Source organism: Eschscholzia californica, unplaced genomic scaffold (genome assembly GCF_041429995.1).
Source record: "Eschscholzia californica isolate CP2 unplaced genomic scaffold, dmEscCali1.0.p SCAF_2, whole genome shotgun sequence".
NCBI classification, from domain to species: domain Eukaryota; kingdom Viridiplantae; phylum Streptophyta; class Magnoliopsida; order Ranunculales; family Papaveraceae; genus Eschscholzia; species Eschscholzia californica.
In genome coordinates, this window is record NW_028238309.1 from 33,187,441 (window position 1) to 33,198,126 (window position 10,686).

Sequence of the window (10,686 nt, forward strand, 5' to 3'; positions counted from 1 at the left end):
TTTAAATTTACAGAAAATAGGGGCCATAAGGAAGCTGGTCACAAAGTAAGGGGCCAAATAGGAACTAACTCTAAAAAATATATATAGTGTAGATATATTAAAAATAAAGATTATAATTAAATAGGTTAAAATAATATTAAAATCAAGTACAAAAGCACCAAACGTTACATAACTATTGTTCAGGTGAAAAAATATATAGAAGTACTAAATACCATTGTCATTTGTGTGCAACTAAATCTATTAACTTTGATTTTTTTTATACAAACTTTAAATCTATTAACTTTTTCTTAAGATTTCGTGTTTCAATGAAATTTATATATTTAGAAGGGTTAATTCCGTTTTAGCTCCCTATTTGTGACCAAACTGGCTCTTTTGGCGTCAAATTGTGTCCGACAGTTCGCCAAAGGTTAACGAGCTCATAGGACCTTCTTGACAAATCTAGAACTCGATTAGTATTTGGAATATTCCCAGGAAGAGGGAACGATCCAAGCGCATAATTCTTTTCCACGACCGCCTCGAGAAGAGGAAACATTGCCAATGGTATAGTTATTTTCAACTTTCATAGTTGCCTATCGCCTGGAGAATTGCTTGATCGTTGTACTGTAACGGAGTAACTCCTTATAAGATTCATAGTTCGAGCTTTGGAAAGAAACAGAAGCTGTCTAGATCTATTTATAGGTGAAAAAGACCACCCAGTCCTCTAGATTGTGCCTAGGTTGCTTGGTTGAGTCATCACCTTGCTTGCGTGTGTGTTTCCTTAGGATCTTCGTAGTTTCATTACTCTTTAAAAAAAAAATTATTTAAAAGTTTTTCAAAATAGTCCTGTCTTGTCATTTGGTTTTTGCTCCCTAAGTTACGTGATGAGAGGGGTCATTTTGTTAAGAGTCTGATTTGAGTGTTTTACTTGAAAACCTTTCTTTAAGCGAGACTATGGAGGATCATATTGATCAAGCTAGGGCCTAGAATCAACCTATGACTCTCAAAGATTACATGCATACAACTATGGTTTGTCAGCCATCATGCATTAGGTTACCCTCAACTAACACTTATTTCCAGATAAAGTCGGGTATTATCATCATGCTTTCGGTGTTTCGTGGTCTAGAGAACGAGAACGCGTATTATCATGTTAGGGAATTTGAGGACGTATGTAAGACTATGAATGTCCCTAACTCGATCAATGTCGTTACACTTAGGTTGTTCCCTTTTTCTCTGAAAGAAAAAGCAAAGTCTTGGTTTTATGCCTTAAAACCACATTCTATTTCTAGTTGGGTAGAACTTAGTGGTGTCTTTCTACAAAAGTTCTTTCCCACGCATAAAACTAGAGCTTTAAGGATGTGTTTACTTAATTTTGAGCAACTCGAAGGCGAGTCTCTCCATACATATCTTGATAGATTCAAAGATGTTCTACTAGAGTGTCCACACCATGGGTTCGAAAAAATGAAACTAGTCCCACAATTGTATGAAGGACTAGACTATCCTACCATCTCCATGGTTGAGTCATTCTGTAATGGCGGGTTTTCTAATAAAACCGCCGATGAGGGCATGGCCTTCTCAGAGGAACTAGCCGTGCAATTTCATCAATGGGGAACTTCAAGAGAACTTGTCTGTAATACATATAATCCAAGCTGGAGAAATCATCTCAATCTCTCTTGGTCTAAACGTCAATACCAGAGTCAGCCTAGTACTTCTATGAACCATCCTGAGTTCGTTTCCCCTAATGATCCTTATGCGCAATCCAACGTCCAACATTCTTCTGAAAAGAAGATGACATTAGAGGACACCATGAACACGCTAGAGTTTATGCAAGCGACCACCCAGACATTGATTAGTCTAAAAAACCAGGTGTGTCAACTTCAAGAAGCCTTTAGTCAGAGAGAAAAGGATGAGGTTCTGAGTCAACCTGGGCAGGGATCATAATGCACATTGGCTAGACAACCACCCGAACAAGCCAATGTAGTTACCACCCTTAGGAGAGGTAGAGTTCTTGACAAGAGAGTAAGAGTTCCTGAGGATAACAAGTTGCACCCTCGTGATAATCCTGAGAAGGCTCGTGAGTATGAGAGTCCACCTCCAACGTTTGAACCTTATGTTCTTAGAGCTCCATACCCTCAACGTCTAATGGAGTCGATGAAGTTACCTCAACCTGATGAGGTAGTGAAGTTGTTCAAACATGTCAACATCAATATTCCATTATCATGTGAGTCCATTGCTGAGCAAACTCTTGAGCCACTTTTAGAAGATCCAAAAGTTGAGTCTGTATTATTTCTTGATTCTCAATCTTTTACTACACTTAGTCATGATGATACCCTTTTCAGTCCAATTGGAGGTATTACAGAAGATGAAGATGATGAGTTATGGCTTGAAGAAATGTCTAAAGAAAGTGATGACTCATTTGACTTAGGTGAGACTAGAATTCTTTAAGGAGATCGATGACATCATTATAAGAGAATTTTAGAAAGTTTTTTTGAGTCTTTACCTGAGTCAGAATCTCAGAACCATGAACCTAACTTGGAGGTAATTATACAACGTGCCAATGAGGATAATTTAGAACCTCCTAGTTTGAGTGTCTATCTAGGTGAGTCCAATCTCTTAAATAATTATGCACCATTTCCCTCAAAAGTTTAAGTAACCTCGTTCAATCACTTGTGCATTCTACCATAGTCTCTCAATCCATTTGTCATGTTTTTGAGGATTTGTTTTATCCAATGTCTGTCAACTTTAGTTTATCGTTGAACTTAATGATTGTTGCTTCATCTAAGTTTGGGGATAACTCATCCACATTGAAAGTCTCACTTAAATCGTTTTGTTATTCCATGGACGTGAGACTTGACCTTCCTGGATACTTCTTCTTTTGGGTTGACCTTCAGATCTTCCGATTATTATTGTATGGGGAGTCATCAACCCACAATCTAGTAGGTTTACAGTAATTTTTCTTTCTTTTTTCTTGGTCATCGTCTGGCTGAAGACAATAAATTTAGCGCTTCTTGGGAGGCAACCCATGCTTTTGGTAATATCTTTTCTTTCATCTTTATATTTTGGCATAGTCTTCAGAACATTGGGGATAATGTTCGATTTAAGTTTGGGAATAGGGAAGAACTTTTGCTAAGTCTTTCATTTCGAAAATTAAAGAGGGTTCAAATTTTTTCAAATTTTGACCGAAAACGTGAGTTTAATGGTTGTTTTTGGCTTGTTAATAGTTATAGAGTCGAGTTGATCTTACTATCCGGTTGTTAAAAATTTCTTCATGAATTTCGAGTCTTGAATTCTTTTTTGTGCTAGCCGTGTGAATATTATGGAAGTGAAGGGTAGACGGTTCTAAGAGACCTAGATTAATCATTAGTGGAGACTTAACCCTTGTGAGATTTCTGAGCCTTTCTATTACCTTTGAGCGTACTCTTCTGCGTTGACTCTGAGTAGAGTGAAGAGCTACTCGACCTCGTAACTTTAATAAAAAGAGATCATTTGATCTTGTGTGCTCAACTTCCATAACCACTAGGAGTGGCATCTGGATAGCGAAAAAACCTTACTCTTGTAGTTCATGAAGCCCGATAATAGTGTCAACTTTAGGAAGACGGATACTCCACCATCCATTCATCACATTACTCCCGAGAATGAAGGCATGAAAAGTAAAGAAAGAAGAATGTGAAAGCAAAGTGTGAATAAAGAAAAAGTTGATTGTTGAGAATACCAGTGTTGGTATTGTTTGTAGTTATGATTCAAAAAAAAATATGAAGAGAAAAATCTCTGAAAAACAGAAAGTGTGTGTAAAAGTTCATGTGAACTCTAGTTTGTTAAATAAGTGTTCAAAGCAAAAAGCTAAGTATCGAAGTTGCTTGAAGTTCTCTAACCGTTGAAGATGTCGACATTCTCGAGATCTCATCATCATCCATCTCATCACTTGTATCCGTTGACCTTTAAGAAACATTATTAAAGGGTAGAGTGGGTGAGAAGGGTAAGTGAGCTTCCCCATTCCATTTAGTGGTTATATTCATTTTCGTAGATCATTCGTTCTAAAATGTCGTCCTCACCCTTTTTATGTGTTTAGTTCAAGTTAAGTGATCAGACTCACACACACGAGCGAACCATTCTTGAGTGATTTCATTTTTAGAGCGTATGTCTGTGAGGCCAAAGTCGAGGCGAAATGTCTTAGGATAGGGATCAAAGTTCTGTCTGTTCGTAACCGAAGTGATTCTCATTGTGGACTTCGAGTCTAGATTATTAGTGAAGAGATTTTTAACGTCAATATAGTGTTGTTAACTTTGACTCATTCCTATTAGCTTGCTAAAATTTTCTAAGAGATAAACATTTTTGGTCCGTCTTAGTTGACTTTGAGTGCTTTTGAACCCTATTGTATTTTTGAAATGTTTTTGAATTTTGTGGGTATATTCTCTAGAAACCCTCACGAGACAACACTCGTCCACTAGGCAACCTAGGGGTTTAACGACTTGTTGCATATGCTAAATGCAACCAGGATTCCTCCAAAAGTGAGTTAAGTTTTTCTTTTATTTTGTTTTGCTCGAGGACTAGCAAAATCTAAGTTTGGGGATGTTTGATGGGTCATGAAAATGTCTCATCTGAGTCGTTCAATTTAGCCGAGTTAGTCTTCGAGTCTTTATTATAATAAAATGGTTGGTTTTATTGATTAGGTGTCTTTTGCAGAGTTAGGTATGAAAACTGTTAGAAATAAGTACAAAGGGTATTTTAGTCATTTGGAGTCAAGGACATTCTGATATTTTGGCCAAGGAGAGTACATGAGTGAAAAGTAGAGTCCAAGGCGAGCCCATAGGAGAAAACAGAAGTCAAATCGTAGTCCGGATGAGGAAATTATGTGAAGTCAAAGTCAGGTCAACATCTGGTCAGCATTCGGTACAATGTCGGGCACGATTCTGGCCCTTGGTATACTTACAGACACATGTTTAGATCCGGAGGTCGTTGCATCCAAATCCAGTTTCCTTGTAAAGCAAGGATTTGGGTGACTTCTTTTCTTTGTCTCATTTATTTTCATGTATTTTGTTTTATCATGTATATGTCTCTAAATTTAATGAGTAGCTAATCTTGTATCTAGGGGGTAGAGGAAACCCATACTTGGGCTTATTTTGAGATATGTTATTAATTAGTAAATCCTTCTATTGAGCTTCAATGCCTATTAATTGTCATTTCTTATAGATTTTATGGTATTTTCATTGTTCATGCTTCATAGTGAGATATTTCATGCTTTTGTTAAGTTATTAGATGGGGTATGCTTATTAGATGATGAATGATTGTTAAGGATTATAGCCTTTATATGATGATCAATTAAAATTACTTAATTTTGAAATGTGGTATTAAAGAATATCTTCCGAAATCTAAATAGGTTATTGCTGATGTCAAAAAATGGTTTTCCGTTAGATCAGCATGAAATAGGGAGTTGATGCATGACTGCCTCCGTTATGTGTGATTGTTCTGTTAAGATTGGTGCTCTGCCTTCCATATTTAGCTATTGACGTTGCTCTTGTCTGTAATAAGTATACTACATAAATAATATGTATATACATTTATTTATCTATTATCTGTTGATTTAATTTACTAATTTATCATATATAATGTACATCATATATTCATTCCATAACATGAGGTGTAAAATGAATACATACACATCCCCGCCTCACCACACCCACCCCTTAGTCCCAGGCTCCTCTGTCCACTTCAGTCCTAACAAGACAAGTCCAATACTCCAATGGTACAAAATTTTAGTAGCTGGTCAATTTGGCAAACCACATTATGTGAACAGAGTTGCTTGCCTTGTTTGAATGCTCGAGTCAGTGTATGTGGACTGTCACGAAGCGTTTGAAATCCGTGAAGTATTGTACACTGTCTATTTGTCCCCCTAGTCATAGCTTAGAGCTTGAGAAAGTCTAAGGTTAGACTAAGTTTTGTGGCGTTAAAGCCCTTTAGTCTATTTTGCACAGACAAAATATGACATGAATTGAAACATCATTGTATTTGAACTAGTGTTGTATTACAAGAGAAATTTTCATGTGGTACGAGCAGTGTCGTTTTATTAAAGAGCTTTTGACATTAAGACTTTTGCATATACTGACGCGGGTAGAATTGAGGTCCGAAGTAGTGCGGAGCTGGCTTGTAGAGAATTCAAAATAAATAGACTAGCACCGTCTTGTGATACGAGCAGTGTTGTTTGTGATTGAAGCCAGTGCACGCAATAAACCTAAGTAGTTGTTGCGTAGGCACTAATACGGTAAGTCTAGAGAATTCAAAATAAATAGACTAGCACCGTAAGGCAATTGCTATCAAGGAATGCATAAATTAAAATTATGCTCAATCCTAAGTTACCTGGCGGATCCGTAAAGAACAAGGGTGAACAAGAGAGTTGAACTTGCATCATCAAGGGGAATGTGGCAAAAACGCCTAAAGTAAATTAGTAAAGGCATGGTGAAACCCTACCTAGATGACTGGAGATCCCACGATCTAGGTTCAAAGGGCAACTGAAGTTATATCCTGACCCCGACAGTAACACTATAAGAGATTTCTATCTCTTACCCATTCGTAGGATGAAAATAGTGTTGCCTATAGTGAGAGGCTAAGCATTAAGCTTTTAATGAATCCGAAAACTTAGAACTTGGTTCTAACGTGAGGTATAGCAGGATACCTTATTACGCATAACCTATACGTGTGTGAATTGATGTCGGTTCCATGGGAAGGTCGTCTAGGCCGACTTCTCTAAAGCACACATGAATTCGGGATTGTTCAGGGTCGAAATGAACACAACAAAGAACCTAAGTAAGTAAGGGATTAGCTGTGTGATAGTTATTCAGGTTTACAATGTCCAGGACTCAGTTCAAGACGATAAGTTCACTGCAGTCCTTGTAGACCTTGTAGTTATTCACTAGGAAAGGTTCAAAGTTGAAAGACTACCTTCTTCCAATGCAGGGAAGTTCCGCATATGAGCTCTTTCAGTGTAAATATGTCAGTATAGTATTTTTGTTTATATCATAGTAACCCTCGAACTTTCATTCATGTGAGGGGATGTTGGAATCGGAGTCTACTTTGGCTCGACTCGACTCATCAAACTCAGAAACCGAACGCGCCATTGCGTTCGTCTCGTCGGGCTCTTTAATTTAGAGGCAAGAATCACTCAAATCCGATTCCGGATGAATGAGAAATTCAAGTATAAAGTTTCGACGAAGTTCGGTTTAAAAAGGGACTAAACAAGCAAATGGGAAAAGTCCATTTGGGGGGCATTTGGGCGAAGCTAGCGCATCCAGATCTGGACGTCTGGCGTTCAACCCGAGCCCATACGATGGTCGCGAGCTAGAATCTTCGGAATTTCGGTGGGAAGCCATTGCGATCGTTGGATCCGCAAGAATCCAACGATGGGCGTTCCACCCGTGTCGGCCACCTGCGGGATCTCGTCAGATTTCATCTAACGGTCATCTCTTTCGTTGGTGGGTTTAACGGATCTCGTTCTGTCTGAATTTTTCAGCAACATCCGACGTCCCAGAAGGCTGCCGACGAAACCAGTTGGATAACCAACTCTTGTCAAAGAGTTGTGTCCCAAAAGTGAGGAGATATGTCCCAAAAATTCAATGGATATGTCCCAAAATCAAGTGTCTAGTCGATTCCTATATAAACAACCCAAAACCATTCCACTTCTCAATAAATTCATTCTCTTCTTTTCTTCTCCTCTCTTCTAACAATTAGAGGTTCTGGTTTGCCTAGAATATCTGACTGAGAAGTAATTCTAGAGGTTCTGGTTTGCCTAGAATATCTAGAAAAAGGGAAAAAGAAGTTTTGAGTGAAGTGATAATCATACAGCATCTAGAACAACAATTCATTCTCTTCCTTTTTTTTCTCCTCTCTTCTAACAATTAGAGGTTCTGGTTTGCCTAGAATATCTAATTGAGAAGTATTTCTAGAGGTTCTGGTTTGCCTAGAATATCTAGAAAAAGGAAGAAAGAAGTTTCGAGTGAAGTCTGAATTTCCAAAGCGTCTAGAAGATCATCCGCATTATTCCAAGAGCTCATAATATTTACAAAGGTTCGTCCGCTTTCAGAATATAGAAGTACCATCTTAAAACTCTAAAAGGAAAGTCGTTGTATCCCGAAGGCATACACCCTAACGTTTGGTACTGTTACAGGGGTGTAAAATGTCTTAAGGAAAGAGAATTTATTCTCACCTCGATTACATTAACATCTATCTCGGTTAATTCGAAAGAAGGAATATTGATAAATCATTATTCTCTAAGAGTCTATCTCTCTATAAGTTAGAGAAAGGAAACTCTGTCTAAATCAAGCCAAGACAGAGAAATTGACTTATCGATTGATAACCAAAGGAACAACAATTTCTTAGATCAAGATGCCTTTGATCCGTATGTTCATTGCTTCAGGGACCAATGGTCAACCATACAAGCTGATTATTATCTATGCTTTTGGAAAAGGATAAAATAGAATGACACATATATATATGTAATGTAATTGGCCTACGTAAATAGTTTTCCGAAACTATCCTCGGTAAACCCGACAGTAAAAATAAACTGAAAAATCAATTTGTCTTGTAAAGCCATGATATTAAGAACTCATCATAGGATTGCTAGACCCGTGTCTGCCTCTCATCGATCCCGATTAACTCACTATTAAGGTCACAAGTTGTTCATTATTAAGTTCTGACTAGTTTGCTATCAGGTTCCAGTTTGTTGATCGCTGACCCTTATTTGTTTATTGTCCAGTGGCGTGGCCGAGATTTTCGGGGCCCGGTGCGAAAAAAATTTCGGGACCCTTCTTATGATGTGACAACTAAAAAAAATACATGTGATATAATATATTAATATTTTTATGTAAAAAATACTACTATCTCAATTGTTTCATAACTTTCAAACTATATAAACTATATTCAATGTGATTATGTAACTCTAAGAAAACAAATTACCTCACTATGTGAATTTTATAAATTAAAACAAATACTAACATAAGTTAAGCACGACACAAATTAGATGCAACAAATAGAAAACAATATTGTATTACATAAAAAAATTTATCAAGAAGACATAGAAAGTATGTAAACTAGGGAAATAAAGACGTAGAAACCTATAAAAATTAGAGACGGCAGCGGACTTTAGAATATCAACACGGATCATAAATTTATTAAAGGTAACTTTGTATTTTGGGTATGGGGCACCTGTAGAAGTTGGAACTCTATTAAACTGTAAAATGACGTGGAACGCCTAAGGAGACTAAGGGATAAAACCTAGAAAATAGAGACTTGGTAGCCTTTAGAATATCTATGAGGAGGGTTATGAAATCATAAAACTGGGCCTTATATTTACTAAATGGGGGCGCCTACAGAAGCTAGAACATATGGCTGCCAATAAAATAGGAAACTTAATAAAACTTAAATAATAAAAAATATAAGGTTGGGAAAGGTTTCGAACTTGAGACCTCTCACGGATTGGTGACAGACCAACTGAGCTACCCATAATGTTGGTAACTAATTTGGTCTGTCATGGATAAGTTCGTTTTTTAACATTACAAAAAATGGGGCCCCTTGGTAGAGGGGGGCCAGTGCCGCCACACCGGTCGCACCCCCTCACTCACGCCCCTGAGAAGCTCGAACTCCATTAAACTGTAAAATGACGTGGAATGCCCAAGGAGACAAGGGGTAGAACCTAGAAAATAGAGACTTGGTAGCCTTTAGGATATCTATGAGGAGGGTTATGAAATCATAAAACTGGGCCTCATGTTTACTAAATGAGGGGGCCTACAGAAGCTAGAACGTATGGCTGCCTATAAAATAGGAAACTTAATAAAACTTAGATAATAAAGAATATAAGGTTGGGATAGGTTTCGAACTTGGGACCTCTCACTTGTAGGAATTGTGACGGACCAACTGAGCTACCCATAATGTTGGTAACTAATTTGGTCTGTCATGGATAAGTTCCTTTTTTAATAAGGTGCCGCCTCACCGGTTGCACCCCCTCACCCACGCCCCTTGTTATTGTCTATAACCATAACTAGGAGCAAATAAATGGAGAAAGTTCGTTCTACTGAATAAGGAGGGAAGAAACAAAACAACCAAGGACGAAACCCGATTATGAACAACAAGGGAATGGAGCAGCCGAGAGCGAGGAACAACCAATCCCGTTGACTCCAATTAGAGGCAATCAATCCAACTGCAATAACCAGGGAAGTCTCTTATTTCTCATAACGATTACTTTAATACTTGGTCCTTGGACCCGATAGACACCTTTTTAAATCCCTGTGTTTATGGGACCAACACACACAAATGCTACGAAAGCAATTCGACAGATGTGCAACAGAACGCTTGAAAAAGCGATCACTCTCTTTGAACCTAATAAGTGTCGAAACTCTATCACTTAGTCGACCTAGCGACCAAAAATGCTAAACTTAAGCAAGAGTCTTGGCTTTAATATCATAACATAGAGCAATTCTTATAGTTCTACATGCTATGTAGAAAGCAACGCATGAATGAACACAATTTGAGTCAAGCCATTTATAGGCCCTGAAAACTAAGAGTTGATAAACACCTCTCTTAAGTCAATCAAGTATAAATATTTGAATTATTTTAGACCACAATGTCGTCAATGGGCAGAAACCAACTCAATGCCTTGCTCGACTCAAAACCTATAGGCTTGGATTAGAGAAACAATTCTCATTACCGAATAACGGTATTGAA